At 33.1% G+C, this 20959-nt stretch overlaps 1 long non-coding RNA gene across 1 annotated transcript in view; it reads right to left on the bottom strand.

Annotated features, from left to right (window-relative positions):
• LOC141522402 (uncharacterized) overlaps window positions 1–11284 on the bottom strand; it is a 53099-nt gene extending 41815 nt beyond the window's left edge. The window contains exon 1 of the long non-coding RNA XR_012478206.1: window positions 11149–11284. This is a non-coding gene — a long non-coding RNA (uncharacterized LOC141522402). The remainder of the gene's footprint in view (window positions 1–11148) is intronic.
• Between the last annotated feature and the right edge of the window lie 9675 nt (window positions 11285–20959).

Below are 20959 nucleotides of genomic sequence, written 5' to 3'. Positions count from 1 at the left end.
GGTTAAGTGACTTGCCCAAGGCCACACAACTAGGTAATTATTAAGTGTCTGAGGCCGGATTTTAACTCAGGTACTCCTGACTCCAGGGCCGGTGCTCTATCCAATGCGCCACCTAGCCGCCCCAGGGATATCCTTTTTAAATAGGAATTGGCCTGAATGACTTCTAAAGTATTTTCAACTCTGAACATCAGAAGGATCACTCATTTAAGAAGACACTAAAAAGCAAGCACTAATTCCAAATTCTCCTTTATTTAACCTTCCCCTTCTCCTGAAACAAAAATTCAATATTAGAATGGAGTTTAAAGGTCATTGAGTCCAACACTTTCAATTTTACAATTAAAGAAAATATGTTCCAGAGAAGACAAGAGACTGACCCAAGGTAACATACCTGATCATGACATAGATAGGATTAGAACTTAATTCTCTTTACTTTGAGTCCAGTGATATTTCCACTAAGCAATATTGTCTACTTATTTTCCAATATTCCATTGGTTCTGAATTCACTGAAGGAAGTCTGATAAACTGCCTTTCCTAAATTCTCAAATTAAAGGGCAAGATGTGGGCATGAACACAGCGAAAAATTCCACTTTCCATGCCTCCTACTGAGTCCTGGGTCTATTTCATCAACCAAAAGGGAAAAAAGAAGAGGAGATATTGTTGAATTTAGACATGGATCGGAACAATCTTTGCTGGGGAGCTCTGATTGCAGAGGCTTCTCTGCAAAACAAGTTGTGACTGGCCAGTTCAGAAACAGTGTTCTTGCAAACTGCTGGTTCCTGAAGCCTCTGGGGGGACATCACGGCCCTGGAGTTGATGAATTGCCGGCTGGGTAAGGGGTGACTAATATACCCCATGGAACCAGCTTTAAGATTGGTTCATTAGGAAGAAAAATTACTGAACTAAATCTGCCAAGAGCTGTTTTTGAGATTCTCTAATGCCTTCCAAAGCATTGCCAGACTCACTGAGGCTGAAACTCAGCTTGGTGCTATGTGTGTCCTAAGAGAACAGGAAATACAAAGAAGCTTAGCAGATTTACCAGCCATATTTGTCTGTACTGGAATAATGGCTCCTGACTCTGCTCTGATCCTCCAAGGTACATTCAAAGTAGGAAAAAAGTGGTTTTCTTGCTTCTTCTGTCAGCTTCCTTTCTTTGTCCCTGCTTCTCTGGAAAGTCTATTTTAGATTTCTCTTTTTCCACCATTCTTAGCTCAAGACATTTTTAATAGTAGTGAAGGAATAGGGTTAATTACCTAATGTTTCCTTTCCAATAAGGAAAGGAATGGGGGGGGGGGGTGGAGCAGGAAAAGTTAGTATTTGGGGCAGCAAAGTGAGTGATGCTGTAGCTTAATGGACATAGATCATTTCCCCATTACTCTTTTGCCTCTCTCAGATTTCAACAGGGAGTCAGAGGAAATGATTTGACTTATTCAGTTTCTTCATATGAGTCCTATGTGGTATCCCATTGGACTTAGAAGAGCCAGATTCAAAAACCAGTCTCTGACTGGTTAAACTATTTGACTAGGCAAAATAATTTAACTTTATGGTCTTCAATTGTCCCATCGGTAAAACAATACTTGTACTACCTACTTTAGTGCGTTGTTGTGAGCAAAAGTACCTTTGAACACTGAAAACCATATCTAGACTATTTTTATCAATGCTGGTGAAGTTTAGAGTACTTTTCTTTCAATGAGTGGAGAGTAGAGGAGAGAAATATGATTATCAAGGGTGCTAGGACACTAGACATGTTTGCCTGGGGTCAGGGCAGTAATTTTCCATTATCTTGCTCCTCACTCTTCCATCCCTCAGAATTTTGCTTGTCCTTGAGACTAAACAAACTCCACAAGGAGGAGAACGAAAGAAAATACCACCCGGTGAAGTAGTGGGTAGACCAGTAGTGGCCTTGGGGATTCTCCTGAGCCACGAAAAAGTATGCATGAGTCATGTCTGTGCCGCACTATTGAACCATCATCCACCTGATCTCTTAAAATTTGGCCATGATGGAGACTTGAGGCCTGTCATCATCACTTACTCTTACTCCCACAAGAGGGAGTGTACTTCCTGTGAACTTGATGCTTCTCTCAAGCACAGTATTTAAAAGTATACTTTGTTTTCTTAAACTATCAAATGTATTAAGGCAGTTGATCAAAAGAATGCTCAACCGTGTGTACTGTTGTTTGAATGCAGCATTGAAGGGGAAAATTGAGAACAATCTGAAGAAAGATTTAAAACTATTGTGTCTATCAGGGATTCAAATTTAAAGGGTTAATTCATTTTTACAATTTCCCTGGGAAGAGAGAATATATTCACTAGATTTTCTCTGTGCATCAAAACAAATCAGTAACAATGTGAGAAATTAATTGGTTGAATCTATCACCTGCCAATACCTGTGATCTGGTTTAAAGGAAGACCACTTTGGCAAAGAACTGGAAATAGGGGGAAGGTCTGCCCATCAAATGAAAATATTGGGACAATTCTATTATATGATTATGATGAAATACTATTGTATTATAAGAAATGATGAGGGGGTGATTTCAGACAAACTTAGGAAAACTTCTATGAACTGAAAGTGATTAGAACCAGAAGAACATTGCACTGAGTAGTAGTAATATTGTAACAGTGAATATTATAAGTGTGATCAACTGTGACAGACTAAGCTGCTAGATCAAGACAATGATCTAAGAAAATTCCAAAGGACTCATTATGAAATTTGCTATTCACTTCCAGGGAGAGACATTATTTACTTTGAATGCAGATTGAAACATGTTATTTTTCAGTTTCTTTAGATTTCTTGCTTCTTTTTGACAACATGGCTAATATAGAAATGTGTTTTGCATGACTTTGCATGTATAACAAATGCTTGCCTTCTCAATGTGTGGGGAGGGCACTATAAGGAGGGCAAAAAGTTAGAAACTCAAGTTTTTAAAACTGATGTTAAAAATAGTGATAATTAAAAAGGGATACTATTTCCCAAAGGGAAGGAACTGGGATTAGAGAAGTCACCCAGTAAGAGTAAAGTAGTTCAGCCTACAAAAAAAAGATAGGAGTAGAGTAACTGATGAATTTGCATGCTAGCTCATGAGCATTAGAATCTAACTAGCAACTTATACAAGTGGGAATTGGTCTGAATATGTTTTTCAGAATTTTTCTATTTGAGGAATTTTGACTACTTTATTTCATTTTCCCTAATCTTTTTTTTTTTTTTTTTTTTAGTTTTTGCAAGGCAATGGTTAAGTGGCTTGCCCAAGGCCACACAGTTAGGTAATATTAAGTAAATGTCTGAGGCTGGATTTGAGCTCAGGTCCTCCTGACTCCAGGGCCAGTGCTGTATCCACTGTGCCACCTAGGTACCCTTGCCTAATCTTTTAAGGCAGATTCTTCTAGCATCACTGTCATTATACATTGGAGATACTGTCACATTGCCTTAGTTTCCTTTTAGGTAAAATGAGGGTGATTATAGCAATTATGTCTTAAAATTGCTCTGAGGATCAAATGAGATTGATAATATTTGTGAAGTGCTTAGCATAGGACCTGTCACACAGTAAGCACTATATAAACATCAACTATCATCAACATTATTATCCATATCTGAACCAGACAAAATAGAGTAAAACACATGTGTACACATAAATACAAAGAGTTTGGTGTAGAACTATATCAAATTCAAAAACAAAACAAAGAAAGGAAGGGAGAGAGATTAAAGAGGGAGGTGAGATTCAGGGAGGAAATAGTTACAAGCAGGGGTCTCCTAGAGCCAGTTCACAAGAACTGGTTGTTAAATTTTCAGTATGAACATTTTTAGAAGGTGGCAAATGATGCAAATTTCAGTTTCATTTATTGCTTTGTTTAATGTCTTATAATGCAGATGAACCTTAAAATTTATCATGTGTCTTTTTTTTTTCCAAATGGACCAATTGTTATACATTCATGAATTTACTTCTGCTCAAAAGTGAAACAAAATCAACATTGGAGCTTGATCATAAAGAAGAAATTAATAAGAGAAAAAGAAAATATAAGAATCAGAGAGTAATGTCTGGACTAGATGGATGGAAGAACAGTGGAATAATTATTGACCACTTCAGTTATGGATAACTAAAGTTTATTTTTTTTTTAACAGAAGAAGGGAACCTAAAGACAGGAAAAAAATAAGAGTATAATATATAGAGAAATACATAGTCTACAGCCATATCCTTGAAGATATATGGAATGAATTTATCCATAAAACCAGGATAATAAAATGAATTAGAAAGCAAAATCCCACAATGTGTAATTTATAAAATTACACAGGAGACATAAAGATTCATATAGAATTAAAATAAAGGGCTAGAGCTTCAAATAGTAGGGGTAGCATTCATGATCTCAGACAAAGTAAAAATAGGACCCCATAGATAATGAAATAACATCAGTATTCGTTAAATATGCACCAAATGACAGCTTCTAAATCAAGGATTCTTAACTTGGGATCTGTGAACTTTAAAAATATTTTAATAATCATATTTCAACATAATTTAATTCTTCTATAATCTATGTATTTTAATAAATTTAAAAATAATATTCTGAGCAGACCCTAGACTTCACTAGAATGCCAAAGTTTCCATGACACACGAAGGTCCCTGACCTAAATTTTTAAAAGAAAAGTTTATCAAAATAAAAAGTAAATTAATAAAACTATGTTAATTGGGTAATGCCTTCAAGAATTGAGTACATAGAAAAATTAGATATGACAGATCATTGACAATTAATGGAAATATAAAAGAATATACTTGTTTCTTGGCTAAGATATAAATGGAAAATATATTTTTATTGATTTTATGGTCAAAAAATTACAAATAAAAATATAAATAAAATTATAATCCAAAAATAATATTTCAAAAAGGATTCAAACTTTAGATAGAAACTAAATAATTTAGTCCTAAGAAAAAGTTGGATCATCAAACAATACATAGATATGATAATTTTCATCAAATAAATCAACAATGGGAAAGCAGCCAAAGCAAAAAAGCAGTCTTGGGTGGGGGGAGAATTTTACAACTCTTTCAGCTGAAGAATCAATGAATTCATCTTATTACTAAAAAAAAAACCCTAAAAAGCAGCAAATAAATATAACCTCATCTAAACACAAAAATTAAAATTACCCCAAAAAATCCTTTTGAAATGACTATGTATATATAAAATATCTGAGAATCCACCTATCAAGATACACATAGGAATTATAAGAGCTGAATTTAAAATGCAAAATATCAATTAAATAGATACATAAAATTAAAAGTTTTTAAAAATTAATAAAATAGATAAACTGATGGTTAACCTCATAAAGAGAAAAAGCACATTAACAAAAGAAAAAGAATCACAACAAATAAAGAAAATAAAATTATTAGAAACTATTTTGTATAAACATAAACTAAAAAGATGAATGTTTAGAAAAATATTACATATCTAGATTAATAGAACAAGAGATAGGGTATAAAATTAATACCATAGTATAATATTAATGCCATAGAACTTAATAATAAAACAAGAAAACCAAATAAATCAATTTAAAAAAAATAAATTGTGTAAGTCATAAAAGAACTTTTAAAGGAAAAAGACAGAATTAGGTAGATTCACAAGTAAATTCATTCAAATATTCAAAGAACAATAAATTCCAATCTTAAATAAATTGTTTGCAAAAATAGAGAAAGAAGAGATCATACCACACTATAAGATAAAGATACCTAGATACCTAAGTCAAGAAAGAAGAAAGTAGGTAAAGAAAATTATAAAATAATAACTTTAATAAATATTAAAACAAAAATATCAAATAATGTGTTATCAAATTGGCTACAACAATATAAAAGAAAAATTGTAAAATGAAGAGATAAAATTTTATTCAGTATCAGGAAATTTGGAAGTATAAGAAATCACATTAAAAAACAAAACCACTAAAAATCAAATGGTTATATAATTTCATGCAAAAAATTCATTTTGATAAAATATAATACTCCTTGAAGTTAATCACTTTGTAAAATATAATTGTGTCCCTTAATCTGATATATGGTATACATCTCAAAGTCAAGAACTAGATCTCTTTCTTTGGAAGAAGCACTAAAGATTTTTTTATTATAATCAGGAGTAACATAAACATATACATTTTCATTATTATTACTTGATATAATTCTAGAAGCACAAATTATTGCAGTAAAATAAGAAAAAAAATTGAAGAAATAAGCAAAAGCAAAAAGGAAATAAAGTTATCTTTTTTACATGTGGCATGATATTTTACATAGAGAACATTAAAAATTCAGCTGAAACAATAACTTTAGCAAAATAGCAGGTTATAAAATAAATGCATAAAATTTGAATATTAGAATTCAAACCAGTGGGAATAGAGAAAAAATTCTGTTGAAATGACTATAGCATATATAAATTATATACCTATCAAGTACACATAGGAATTACATGAATACAACTACAAAATACTCTTGAGTCACACCTGAAAAATTTATGTGTAACTTGGGCTCTGTTGATAAATCAAAATACTATCTGAATTAATTTACAGATAAAGTGTCATACCAACAAAATTATGACAGAGTTACTTTATAGAATTATATAGCATTATAACAAATTCATCTGAAGAAACAAAAAGTTTAAGAATCTCAAGGAAAATATTTTTTAAAATGGAAAGATCTCACAATATCAGATCTAAAGCTGTGCTACAAAATGGCGGTCATCAAAACTATTTGATGTTGGTTAAAAATGGAAAAGTGGAACAGATAGCACAAAACCTAGAAGCAATCAAGCATAGTATCATAGTGTTTGATAAATAAACTACTTCAGTAAGGACCCATTATTTAACAAAAAGTTTCAGGAAAATCAGAAAGCAGTTAGGTAGAAATTAGGCTTAAGATACACATCTCACACCATAAACCATAAGAGTTACAGAAGAATGCAGAACATAAAATGGATTATTTTGGCTAATTAAATTGAAATTTTTTTCACAAACAAAATCAATGCAGTTAGAAGGAAAACAAATCTTTGCAGCAAAATTACACAATAAAGTCTGATATAAATCATATAATTATTTAGAAACTATGGGAAAATTGTATATTGTTTATGCTATATACCAAAGGTTGGCAAACTGTAGCCAAGAGATTATAATTTACCAGGATAGAATCATAGAGGTTTTCAACCTAAGTAAGAGATTATCCCATCCCCACCCCCACTCCCAAGGAGACCCTGATCTGAGGTAGCAGATACCAAATGAAAGCAGAAGCTGAGTGGAGGGGTCAGAAGAAGCTTGAAAATAAAAAGACACAGCAGCCACCTGAGAGAAAAGCTGATTATGGACACTCCCTCTGCTGTTTAAAAGAATCCCAGTGGAGGAGGAAATTAAAGAAGTTATTTCAGGCTCTTAGTTGAAAGAAACAACTAAAGATAGAAAAACCTCTGCAGCTGCTGTAATCATTGGAGGAAATCTGCGCTAAAGAGCAATACGCCCAGCTTTTAACTTTTGTTTTGCGTTCTTGCAGAAAAGCCACTGTGGAGTTTCTTAAACATATGGATGTTTCCCAGTGGTATGCTGGGAAACCCAGCTTATACTAGCTCAGAGGAGCTGATAGTTAAATTTTCAGCTGGAGCATTTACAATATTAGAACTTGTCAAATGCTAGAAATCAGGGGTTGATTTGTTTTATTAGTTATCTAGACTTAAAATGACTGTGAACATGCTAATAATGAAGATTAAACTTAAAAGTGTGTCCTATGTACATTTTTTGAGTGATAAGTTGTGAAACCACCTAATCACACTACTTCATACCAAGCATAATAAATGGAACCTTCACATATTCCAACTGCCCCTTACTTTCTGCTATTCAGATCATCCTGCTATGGTCCCTATGAACAGATACAGCTAGTTTCAACTCGATCTACAAGGGTAACATTAGCTAAAGAGTCAAAATCATATCACATGAAAGTCATTTCTTTTCTTCTTTTTTGAACATTATTTCATTTTTTCCAATTATATGCAGAGACAAATTTTTAATTTTTAAAAAATTTTACTCAATTACATGTAAAAATAATTTTCAAAAACTGTTTTTAAAACTGAGTTCCATATTCTCTCCCTTCCCACTCCCTTCTTTGAGAAGGCAAATGATTTGATATAGGTTATACATGTGTAGTCATGCAAAAATATATTACCATATTAGTCATGTTGCAAAAGAAAACATAAACCAAAAATAAAAACCCAAGAAAAATAAAGAAAGCATAAAAAGTTTGCTTCCATCTGTATTCAAGCTTCTATCAGGTCTTTTTCTGAGAATGAATAGCGTTTTTCACCATAAATCCTTCAGAGTTATCTTGGATCATTGTATTGCTGAGATGTTATATCATTCACAGTTAATCATCTTACAATATTCCTATTACTGTTTATAATGTTTTTCTGGTTCTACTCATTTCACTCTGATTCAATTCATGTAAAGGTAACTTTTAATATTCATTTTTAATAAAATTTTGAGCTCCAAATTTTCTCCTCCCCCTTCTGTTCCCCTTCCCTAAAATGGTAAGCAATTTGATATAGATAATACATGTGTAGGCATGCAAAATTTATTTCCATATTAGTCGGGTTGTGAAAGAAGAAACAATTTGCAAAAAAATTACAGTTTTGAAAGATACTTTTTAGAGGTGGTTAATACAGAAACTATAGATGTTATTAACATACTTAGGCAGCTTGGTCTACAAGGTGGATAGAGTGCTAGACCTAGAGTTATAAGGATCTGAATTCAAATTCTGCCTCAGACACTTACTAGTCATTTGATAAATCCTTGGCAAATTCCTCAATCTCTCTTGGCCTCAGTTTGCCCATCTGTAAAATGGGATTAAAAATAACACCTACCCTGTAGGATTGTTGTAAGGATCAATGCGATAACATGTATAAAACACTATATGGGGCAGCTAGGTGGTACAGTGGATAAAGCATGGCCCTGGAATCAGGAGGACCCGAGTTCAAATCCAGCCTCAGATACTTAATAATTACCTAGCTGTATGACCTTGAACAAGTCACTTAATTCCATTGCCTTGCAAAAATAAACAAACAAAAAAATCACTATAAATGCTGTCTACTATTAGGATACATTCAAACAATTCTATAGGTTAGGTGGGTTCATCCCATGGCCTGCAGGCGACAGGCAGTCCTCAAAGCCTGTTCAAGTGATTCGGTACCCTTTGGTACCTATTACTCATTGATAATATGGATTACATAGTAATCATAAATAAATATTAAATTCTATATATGACCCTTGACAAGTTTTTGTTGGTGAAGCAGCCAAGAAGAGCTAAAAGGTTGGACACCCATGATCTAGACCTTTTCAACCCCATTGGCTTTAATATTTTCCTGGAGGACTTAGAATTGAATACACAGAACTTCCAGCAGCAAGGGGAGGAGATGAATGCTTAAAATTTTTGTAGACTTTCTTGTTGTCAAAGTTAGATTGTCTAAAGCAGGGATTTATGAAGTACTCCTTTCACTCCACACATGGAGATTACATTAGGTTGGGGGGGGGTTGTTAGTAAGCTAGTAAAAAGTGTCTGAGAACTGGATTCTGCCCCCAAAGTTGGTGCTCTATCTAGTATGCCACCTAGTTGTCCCAACACATGGAAATCTTTTCCTATGCAAAGAAGCTCTCCAATCCTGAACACAGAACCATGAACTAGATTGACTCATTCATTTCACAAGATTTACATATTAGGCACCAGCACTGTCCTTTGATGGCCAATATTTACTAGTGAGGTGATTCTAGGCAAAGATCATTTAGCCTCTTTTTGCCTAAGTTTCCTCATTTGTGAACTAGTAAGTGTGATGGTACCTACCTCCCAGGGATGGTGTGAGGATCATGTGAGATATTTGGAAATGGCCTGTAACATAGTAAATGCTATATAAATGTTCAGTCATGTCCAATATTCCCATTTGAGGATTTTTTTGGTAAAGACAATGGATTGGTTTGCCTTTCCCTTCTTCAACTCATTTTGCAGATAAGAAAACTGAAGCAAACAGGTTAAATGATTTGACCAGTGTCATACTAGTAAGTATCTGAGGCCAGATTTAAATTCATGAAGAAAAGTCTTTCTGATTCTAGACCCAGCAATCTATCCTCTGTATCATCTCGCTGACCATATAAATGTTAGCTATTATTACTATCATCAATGTTATTATAATCAGATTTTATTATAGAAAATATTGTTATAGATATCATATATGTAACTTTAATATTAAAAGTATTATATATATTATAGAGTTTTAAAAATCTAACCCCTTCCCACTCAAAGGAGAGTTCCAATAATAAATATTTAAATAATTCATACAAGTGCAAATGAATGATCTAAGATTTCTTTTTGCAGGATGGATATTGATAAAGGAAAAGGGGAAAACGGCATGATATTCTGGGTTGTCTGAAACAGATTTGGGGAAATACCAGAAGAAAAATTGTATACTCTTCATCATTGAGAAGACAGGATTGGTCAACATAAAGGAAAAATCTGGAGAAATAAATAAAGAATAAAGAGCAGAAGTGTCCATGGAGCATGTAGCAAAGGAAGAATAGACTGATCTAAATTAAAATCCTGATTAATAGACTACCTTTATGAGCAGAGTGACACTGGGTAATTTACTTAACCTCTCTCAAGCCTCAGTTTTGTCAACTATATAATGGATAATTTAAAAAAAAGTTGTGAAAACTCAAATGTTATAGTTGGCAGCATGAATAAGGGAAGCAGGACTAGAGTCAGGAAGACTCATTCATCATTCTGGGTTCAACTTCACCCTGTTTGCCTTAGTTTCCTCATTTGTAAAAAGACAGAGAAAGAAATGGCAAACCACTCTAATATCTTTGCCAAGAAAATCCCAAATGGGGCCACAGTAAGTTGTGTTATTTCAAAAACAACTGAAATATCTAGATAACAATAACATATTTGTGAAATGCTTTGTAAATCTTAAAGCACCATATCATTATCATTCTTATTCTTGGTATTAATTGAGAGAAGTAATAAGGCAAATGGGAGTTGGAAATGAAGCCATGTAGAGATGGGCTGGTGAGGAAATTAGTCTTACTTGAGAAAAGAGAAGGGATTGAAATGATCTCTCAGGTTTCTACCCTTCCCCTGGACCCCAAAAGATACTAACTTTATACTAGCCTGGTCTCTGGTACAGGTTCTGGTGACATTCATTGATCAAAATCCTTTCCTTAGTCCAGTGGCATAAGATTCCAGTGGGACCCTCACCAGAGACCCTTGAAGGTCTGGGCAGCCAACTGCAAAGATTCCTTCAAATGGAGCATTCATTCAATTTAGTAATGAACATTAGTAGATTGGGGAGCAGCAGGAAACTGGTGCCAAGTTTATCTGCACTACAGGCTGAGGAAACAGATGGGGTCAGTCTCCCTGACTGTCAAGTCGCCAATATGAAAAGGGCCTTTAGAAAACAAAACAGGAAACAGCAAAAATGAGTCAGAGTTTCCTTCCTGCTTGGCCTGGGATTTTGTACAGAATTTGTTGATCTCCTAGTCTTTACAACTTTTTCTTATGTTTATATTTATACTGTTTATATTCATACTGTTCAGGATACTCCTCTGCTCAAGAAGCTTTGGTGACTCTATTGTCCCTCAGAAAAAAATATAAAATCTTCCGTTTTATATTCTGAACCCTTTATAATTTTGGCCCAAACTACTGTTTCAGATTCATTTTACAATACTTTACCTCATAAATTCTGTACTATAGTTAAATTGAATCAAGGTTGTTCCCTATACACTGTACTCTACATACTATATCCTACCTCCATTTTTTTGTACAGGATATGTGTTCCCCATGGTTGAAATGCTCTTCTTCCTTAGCTTCATCTCTTTGACCCTTTGTTCTTTACAGGACCGAAGACCATCAAAAGATTTTTTCCTGGTTTCACCATTTGTTAGATTTCTTCCCAAACAGACAATGATTCTTATGTTTTTACTTATATGGGCTACATGTTTTTTGTCCTGTTAGAATGTAACATCCTTAAGGATAGAGACTGCTTCATTTTTCTTGCTGGATTTGTCATTTGTCTTTGTACTGTGTTATGTCCAAATACTTTTATTACCTGGTAATATAGGGATAGGGACTGGATCTGTGATTTAAGTGATCAGAAACTTCCAGGTAATAGAATTCCCTTCAAGGATGCAAGTTAGCACCTTCCTAAAACTGAGAGTCCCAAATTATTGCCTTGAACTCTAAGAGATTAAGACATCAAGAAAATCATTTAAATATGAAAATTAAATAGGTATATATGAAAGAGGTACAGGGAGGAAAAAAGAATATGTTTTCGCAAGTCAGAGAGGCCACACAGCTAGGCAATTATTAAGTGTCTGAGGTCGGATTTGAACTCAGGTACTCCTGACTCCAAGGTCAGTGCCCTATCCACTGCATCATCTAGCCACCCCTGACTAATGGACATCCTAATAGAATGAGTATGTCTTCTTCCCTGAGTTGAACAATTTCCTCCTTTTTGGGAATAGGTACTAGATCATTACTTCATAATGATACCTTGTGTTTGTTTTGATACTTACCCTCCTTTTATCAACTGAACTTAAGAAACATCAACATTGCCTCACCCAAAGAACAGAAATAGGAGAAAACATGAAGCTATGAGTCACCATTATGTATAGCTTGTTTCTTTTTATATATTTCAAATTTTACCATGAAAGTTCCAATTTCTCCTACCTGGCTATACCTGCTTGCGAACTTCTTTTTGCTCTCTTTCATGCATTTTTAATGATTCACTGAATGCCCTTTTCTTTCTTTTATTCTTTTTTTGATGTTGCTATTATGTTCTCCCCTACTCTACCACCATGACTCTCCCTGCCACCCCCAATGTAATAGTCATACAAAGAAAATCCACTTATTTGTCCATTTCATTTTGTACCTGTAGTCCATCACCTCTCTATCAAATGATGAGAAGCATGATTCATTCCTAGTCTTCTACACTGATGACTGGACATCCTATTGTTCATAATCTTTGAGTTTTTCAGAATTATTTCCCTTTATAATGGTGTAGGCATTATATAAATTGTTCTACTTGTTTCATGTGGTTTAAGTTCATAAAATTCTCCCAGGTTTCTCTGAAACTGTCTTTCTTACAATTTTAATATTCTATTATATTCATGTGCTATAATTTGTTCATCTAATCTATAGCACCACCTAGCTGCCTATTCCAAATATGTCATTCCCCCTCTCCCTCCCAGAGTTCCAACCCTTAAAAAGAAAAAAAGAAAGGAAAAACAAGTTTAGCAAAGTTAATTAATACATCAACCAAATCTGCTATATATAGTCCTCACACTCATAATCCCCCATTTCTGCAAAGAAGAAAGATAGGCAGATTCTCTCACTACCATACATAGTCATTTTAATTATTCAGCATTCAATTTCATTTGTTTTGTTATTTTCATTTACATTCTATATATTGCTCTCTTAGATCTGCTTACCTTACTTGGTGTCAATTCATGTTTCCTCATTTCTCTATGTATTGAAACAGCCATTGTTTCTGACTACATAGTAATGTTCTATTACATTTATGCAAAAAACTTCTTTGACCAGTGTTAATTGATGAGCATCTAGTTTGTTTTCAGTTTTTTAATATCATAAAAATACTTCCATAGATATTCTGGTGTATATAAGACCTTTCTTTTCATCTTTAACTTCCTTGGGGACATACCTACTACTGGTATCACTAGGCCAAAGGCTAGGGATATTTTAGTCACTTCATTAGCATAATTCCAAGTTACTTTCCAGAATGCTTGGACTAATTCACAAATATACCAAAATACATTTATGTTCATTATTAATGTGCCTATCTTTCCATAACCTCTCCAATATTGATCATTCTCTTGTTTTGTCATCTTTGTCTAGGGATAAGATAAAACTTCCATGTTTTGATTTACATTTCTTATATTTTAGTGATATAGAGCAATCTTTTCATGGCTGTTGATAGTTTGTAATTCTATTGAATCTTTTGATATAATGACTTTAATACAATGACTTTAGTTCTTTAAATATTGTATTAGTTCACTATGTATTTTAGATATTAGATCCTAATCAGAGATATTTGATGCGAATATTTTCCTTAGTCAATTGCTTTACTTCTTATTCTTCTTGAATCAATTTTGTTCATGTAAAAACCTTGCAATTTGGTGTAATTGAAAGTATCTGTTTGATCTTTTGCAATTGACTATATCCTTGTATAGTTCAGAATTCACTCCTTAGCCCCAGCTGCAAAATATAATTGTTTTTGGTTCTCTTCTAATTTGGTATGATATGACCTTTGCTATACAGGTCATATAAGATGGAGATCTAAATCTGATTTCTGCTAAACTACTTTTCTGTTATCCTAGCAATTTTTGTCAGACAGGGAATTCTTTCCAAAGAAATTATTGTTCCCAAATTCATCAAACACTGGGTAACTGAGCTAAATTTGAGAATTTTCATTCTTCCTTACCCAATCTGTTGCACTAATCTGTTTTTCTACTTTTAAACAATACTAAATAGTTTGATAATTACTATTTTATAGGATAATTTGAGATATGAAAGTGCCATTCCTATGGTTTTCATTTTCCTTGAGATTCTAGATATTTTATTCTTCCGTGGATTTTGTTATTATTTTGTCTAGTTCTAAAAATTCTCTCCTTAATAGAATGACTGGGATAGTACTAAATTTCTAAATTAATTGTGATAGCATCATTTTTATTATATTGTCATTTCACAGACATTAGAACAGATTATCTTCCCAGTTCTTCAGGTCATTGTTTATCCCTTCAAAGAAGAATTTCTTTATTCCTTTAATTAATTACTTAGCAATAGGTCTTGGTGTTTCTATACATTAACAACCATATTTTTATTAATTCATAGTTATTTTTGAATGAAACTCCCATTTCTGTTGTTTTCTCCTGGGTTTTATTTTTATTGGAAAGACATTCTTCTTAATTTGACTTTTATTCTATATTCTGATACTTCACTAAGGCAATTTTTTCAAGTGGGTTTTGTTTTATTTTGTTTTTGACAATTCTCTAGAATTTTCTAAACAAATCAATAGGTCATCAACAAATAGAGTTAGTTTGCCTTATCTTTGACTTTGACTATCTTTATGCCTTTGATTTATTTATCTTATCTTCTTAGAACCAGAATTCTTAGAACCATACCAAGTAATATGGGTAGGGGGAAGAAGGGGGGGGAGGTATTCTTGCTTATTGCTGCTTTTAAAGGGAATGTTTCTGAAGTTTATCTGATGCATAAAATGCTAGTTTTTAAAGTGAGAGATAGATTTTTATCATATTAAAAATAGGTCTTTCTATGCCTCTGCTTTGAAGGATTGTTGGAATAAGGAAATATTGTAGTTTATCAAAGGAATTTTTGGTATTAATACAGTTATGTGGTTTTAAATGTTTTTTATTTTTAATATTGTTTAATATGTAATTTTTTTTCTAATACTGAATCATCCTTTCATTTCCGAAATAAATTGAAGTTAATCATAGTAATTAATTTGTTGAATATAAGCTTTGGTCTTTTACCAGAATTTTATTTAAAAGTTTTCAATTGCTTTTGATTAATGATATTTGTCTTTAGTTCTCTGTCAGACTGGTCTAGTATAAATTTATTGCTTCCAATTTAGAGGTAAAAAAATAAGATTTCAGAAAAGTTAAATTATTTACCTAAGATCAAAATAGCTAATAAATGAGAGTTGACATTCAAGCTTAGACTTTCTGACCTAAGGCAAGTTTCTTCCCACCTTATGTAAAACTTCAGCATATGCCTATTGAATTGATTCCTGATTAATACTCTTTTTTAAAGAAAGATTTTATTTATTTTGAATTTTACAATTTTTCCCCAATCTTGCTTCCCTCCCCACACTTCCCACAGAAGGCAGTCTGTTAGTCGTTACATTGTTTCCATGCTATACATTGATTTAAGTTGAATGTGATGAGAGAGAAATCATATCCTTGAGGAAGAAACATAAAGTATAAGAGATAGCAAAATTACATAATAAGATAATGGGTTTTTTAAAAATTAAAGGTAATAGTCTTTGGTCTTTGTTCAAACTCCACAACTCTTTCTCTGGATACAGATGGTATTCTCCATCGCAGATACCAAAATTGTGCCTGATTGTTGCACTGATGGAATGAGCAAGTCCATTAAGGTTGACCATCACCCCCATGTTGCTGTTAGGGTATACAATGTTCTTCTAGTTATACTCATCTCCCTTAGCATCAGTTCATGCAGATCCTTCCAGGCTTCCCTGAATTCCCATCTAATAGCACAATAGTGTTCTATCACATACATATGCCACAGTTTGTTAAGCCATTCCCCAATTGAAAGATGTTCACTTAATTTCCAATTCTTTGCCACCACAAACAGGGTTGCTATGAATATTTTTGTACAAGTGATATTTTTACCCTTTTTCATGGATCTCTTCAGGGTATAGATACAGTAGTGGTATTGCTGGATCAAAGTATATGCACATTTTTGTTGCCCTTTGGGTGCAATTCTGAGTTACTCTCCAGAAAGGTTAACCTTCCAACAATGATCATTATCCTTTCTGGTCATTTTGGCCAGTCTGAGAGGTGTGAGGTGGTAACTCAGAGATGCTTTAATTTCCATTTCTCGAATAATTAGTGATTTAGAGCAATTTCTCATATGACTATGGATTGCTTTGATTTCTGCATCTGTAAATTGCCTTTGCATATCCTTTGACCATTTCTCAACTGGGGAATGGCTTGTCTTTTTAAAAATTTGACTCAGTTCTCTGGTTATTTTAGAAATGAGTCCTTTGTCAGAAATACTAGTTGTAAAAATTGTTTCCCAATTTACTGTATTTCTTTTGATCTTGGTTACAGTGGTTTTGTCTGTGCAAAAGTTTTTTAATTTAATATAATCAAATTGTCTAGTTTATTTTTAATGATATTCTCCATCTCTTCCTTGGTCATAAACTGCTTCCTTTTCCATAGATCTAACAAGTAAACTATTCTTTGATCTTCTAGTTTGCTTATAATATCTTTTTTATGTCTAAATCCTGTATCCATTTTGATCTTACCTTGGTATAGGGTGTGAGGTATTGGTTTAATCCAAGTTTCTGCCATATTAACCTTTAATTTTCCCAACAGTTTTTATTAGAGAGCTTTTTCCCCAATAACTGTACTCTTTGGGTTTATCAAACAGCACATTACTATAATCAACTCCTGCTATTGTACCTACTCTATTCCACTGATCCACTACCCTATTTCTTAGTCATTACCAGACAGTTTTGATAACTGATGCTTTATAATACAATTTTAGGTCTGGTAGGGCTAAGCCATCTTCTTTTGCATTTTTTTCATTAAATCCCTGGAGATTCTTGACTTTTTATTTCCCATATGAATTTACTTACAATTTTTTTCTAACTCATTAAAGTAATTTTTTGAACTTTTGATTGGCACTGCACTAAACAAGTAGTTTAATTTTGGTAGAATTGTCATTTTTATTATATTAGCTTGGCCTATCCATGAGCAGTTGATATTTGCCCAGTTATTTAAATCTGATTTAATTTATGCAAGAAATTTGTAATTATTTTTCAAAAAGGTTCTGAGTCTTCCTTGGGAAGTAGACTCCCAGGTATTTTTTATATTGTCTGAATGGGATTTCTTTTTCTAGTTCTTTCTGCTGCATTTTGCTAGTTTTATATATATATATATATATATATATATATATATATATATATATATATATATATATATATATGAACGTTGAGGATTTATGATGGTTTATTTTATATCCTGAGACCTTGCTAAAGTTGCTAATCATTTAATCATTTCTAGTAGTTTTTTAGACGATTATTTTGGGATTCTCTAGGTATACCATCATGTCATCTGCAAAGAGTGAGAGTTTGGTCTCTTCCTTCCCTATTCTAATTCCTTCGATTTCTTTCTCTTCTCTTATTGCTGAAGCTAACATTTCTAATACAATATTGAATGGTGGTGGTGATAATGGGCAACCTTGTTTCACCCTTGATCTTCTTGGGAATGCCTGTAGCCTATCCCCATTGTATATAATGCATGTTGATGGTTTCAGATAGATACTGCTTATTGTTCTAAGGAATGGCCCATTTATTCCTATGCTCTCTAATGTTTTTAGGTGCTGTATTTTGTTAAAAGCTTTTTCAGCATCTATTGATATAATCATATGATTTCTGACAGGTTAATTATGCTAACAGTTTTCCTACTATTGAACCAACCTTGTAATCCTGGGATAAATCCTAGTTAGTCATAATGTATTATCCTAGTGATAACTTGTAATCATTTTGTTAAGATTTTATTTAAGATTTTTGCATCTATATTCATCAGAGAGATAGGTCTATAATTGTCTTTCTCTGTTTTAACTCTTCCCTGGTTTAGGTATCAGCACTATATTGGTGTCATAGAAAGAGTTAGGCAGAGTTCCATCTTCACCTATTTTTCCAAAGAGTTATATAGAATTGAAACCAGTTGTTCCTTATATGTTTGCTAGAATTCACTTGTGAATCCATCTGGCCCTGTAGATTTTTTTCTTAGGGAGTTCAATAATGGCTTGTTGAATTTCTTTTTCTGAGATAGGGTTATTTAGGTATTTAATTTCCTCTTCACTTAACCTGGGCAACATATATTTTGTAAATATTCATCCATTTCACTTACATTATCAAATTTATTGACATAGAGTTGGTCAAGATAATTCTGAATTATTACTTTAATTTCCTCCTCATTGGTGGTGAGTTCACCTTTTTCATTTATGATACTAACAATTTGGTTTTCTTCTTTCTTTTTTTAATCAAATTGACCAGAGGTTTATCAATTTTATTGTTTTTTTTTTCATAAAACCAGCTCTTGGTTTTATTTATTAGTTCAATAGTTTTCATGCTTTTGATTTTATCCATTTCTCCTTTAATTTTTAGAATTTCTAATTTGGTATTTAATTGGTGGGGTTTTAATTTGTTCTTTCTCTAATTTTTTAGTTGCACATTTAGTTCAGTGATTTCCTCTTTCTCTAATTTATTCATATAAGCATTTAAAGATATAATGTATCCCCTGACAGCTGCCTTGAGTGCATCCCCTAGGTTTTGTTATGTTGTTTCATTATCGTCATTATCTAGGATAAAATAATTATTTCTATAATTTGTTGTTTGATCCACTCATTCTTTAAAATGTGTGTATGAAGTTATTTAAGTTTCCAATTAGTTTTGGGTCTATATCTCTCTGGCCCAATATTGCACGTGATTTTTATTGCATTATGATCTGAGAAAGATGTATTCACTATTTTTGCCTTTCTGAAATTGATTATTAGGTTTTTATATACTAGAACATGGTCAATTTTTGTGTAAGTGCCATGTACTGCAGAAACGAAAATATATTCCTTTCTATACCCATTCAGTTTTGTCCGTAAATCTATCATGTCTAGGATTTCTAGCAATCTATTTACCTCCTTAACTTCCTTCTTGTTTATTTTATGATGAGATTTATCTAAAATCTGAGAGTGGGAGGTTGATGTCTCCCACTAGTAGAGTTTTGATGTATATGTCTTCCTATAGTTCTTTCAACTTCTCCTCTAAGAATCTAGATGCTATATCATTGGGTCCATACATATTTAGTACTAAAATTTCTTTATTGTCTTTTAGGAGGATATAATTTCCTTCCTTATCTATTTTAACACTGTTTTTACAGCTGCTTTGTCTGAGTTAAGGATTGCTAACCCTGCTTTTTTTCACTTCAGCTGAAGCAAAATATATTTTGCTCCAGTCTTTTACCTTTATTTTATATGTATCTCTCTGCTTCAAATGAATTTCTTGTAAGCAGCATATTGTAGGATTATGTTTTTTAATCCACTCTGCTATTCACTTACATTTTAAAGGACAGATCATCCCATTCACATTCAAAGTTATAATTACTAACTCTTCATTGCCCTCCATGTTATCTTCCCTCTGTTTGTATTTCCTCCCTTTTCCATACATCTAACAGGTAAAAATATTTTGTTTCTGAATACCACTACCTTCCGTGTGTTTGCCCTCCTATATCCAACCCCTCCCCCCTTTTCCCCCTTTCTCTTTGCCCCTTCCTCCTTCCCTTCCTTCTGTTGGTTCCCCTTTTCCTCCCACCTCCTGTTTCCACCTTTTAATACTTGAAAGGTAAGATAAGTTTCTTAACTTAACTGAGTGTGTGTATGTTAACTTTAGACCAAATCTGATGAGAGTAAGATTCAGGTAGTTCTCACCTCCTCTCTTCTTCACTTCTATTGCAATAGGTCTTTTGTACCTCTTAATGTAATGAGTTCTTTTTCTAGCTTCCCTTTCTGGTTTTTGTTGATTGGATTTCTGTTAAGAGGTTTGTTTCATAGTATATATGAGGGAAGATCAGGAGAACTTAGCACAGGGCCTATCTACTCTTTGCCATCTTGGTCTGAACTCTACTGATTAATACTCTCTTAACAGGGTCTGAAGATATCTTCTTTATTTTTATTTTTTTAGGTTTTGTAAGGCAAACGGGGCTTAGTGACTTGCCCGAGGCCACACAGCTAGGTAATTATTATTAAATGTCTGAGGTCAGATTTGAACTCAGGCACTCCTGACTCCAGGGTCAGTGCTCTATCCACTGCACCACCTAGCCACAGCAGAATATATCTTCTTTAAAAAGCTGGAATAAAGTTCAACAAGCTTAAATTTTTTTTTTAAATACCCTAACTTTTCTTACCTGGGCCACTAGAGGGAGCATAGTGTACAGTAGTAGAACACTGAGCTAGGGATTATGATGATGGGTTCAAAATATGCTTCTTTCATTTCTCTGATTGAGTAAGTCAAATGATTTCCATTGGTCCTAAGAAGTTGCCTGAGAATATACAGAATATTCAGTTATAGATTCTACTACTTAGGCTTCTACTATTTCCTTAAATTAAAAATGAAACCATTAAAAAAATAA

This window comes from Macrotis lagotis, chromosome 4, assembly GCF_037893015.1.
Source record: "Macrotis lagotis isolate mMagLag1 chromosome 4, bilby.v1.9.chrom.fasta, whole genome shotgun sequence".
Classification (NCBI taxonomy): Eukaryota; Metazoa; Chordata; class Mammalia; order Peramelemorphia; family Peramelidae; genus Macrotis; species Macrotis lagotis.
Note: the sequence above shows the minus strand (reverse complement) of the source record. Positions and strands in the feature narration are given on the sequence as shown.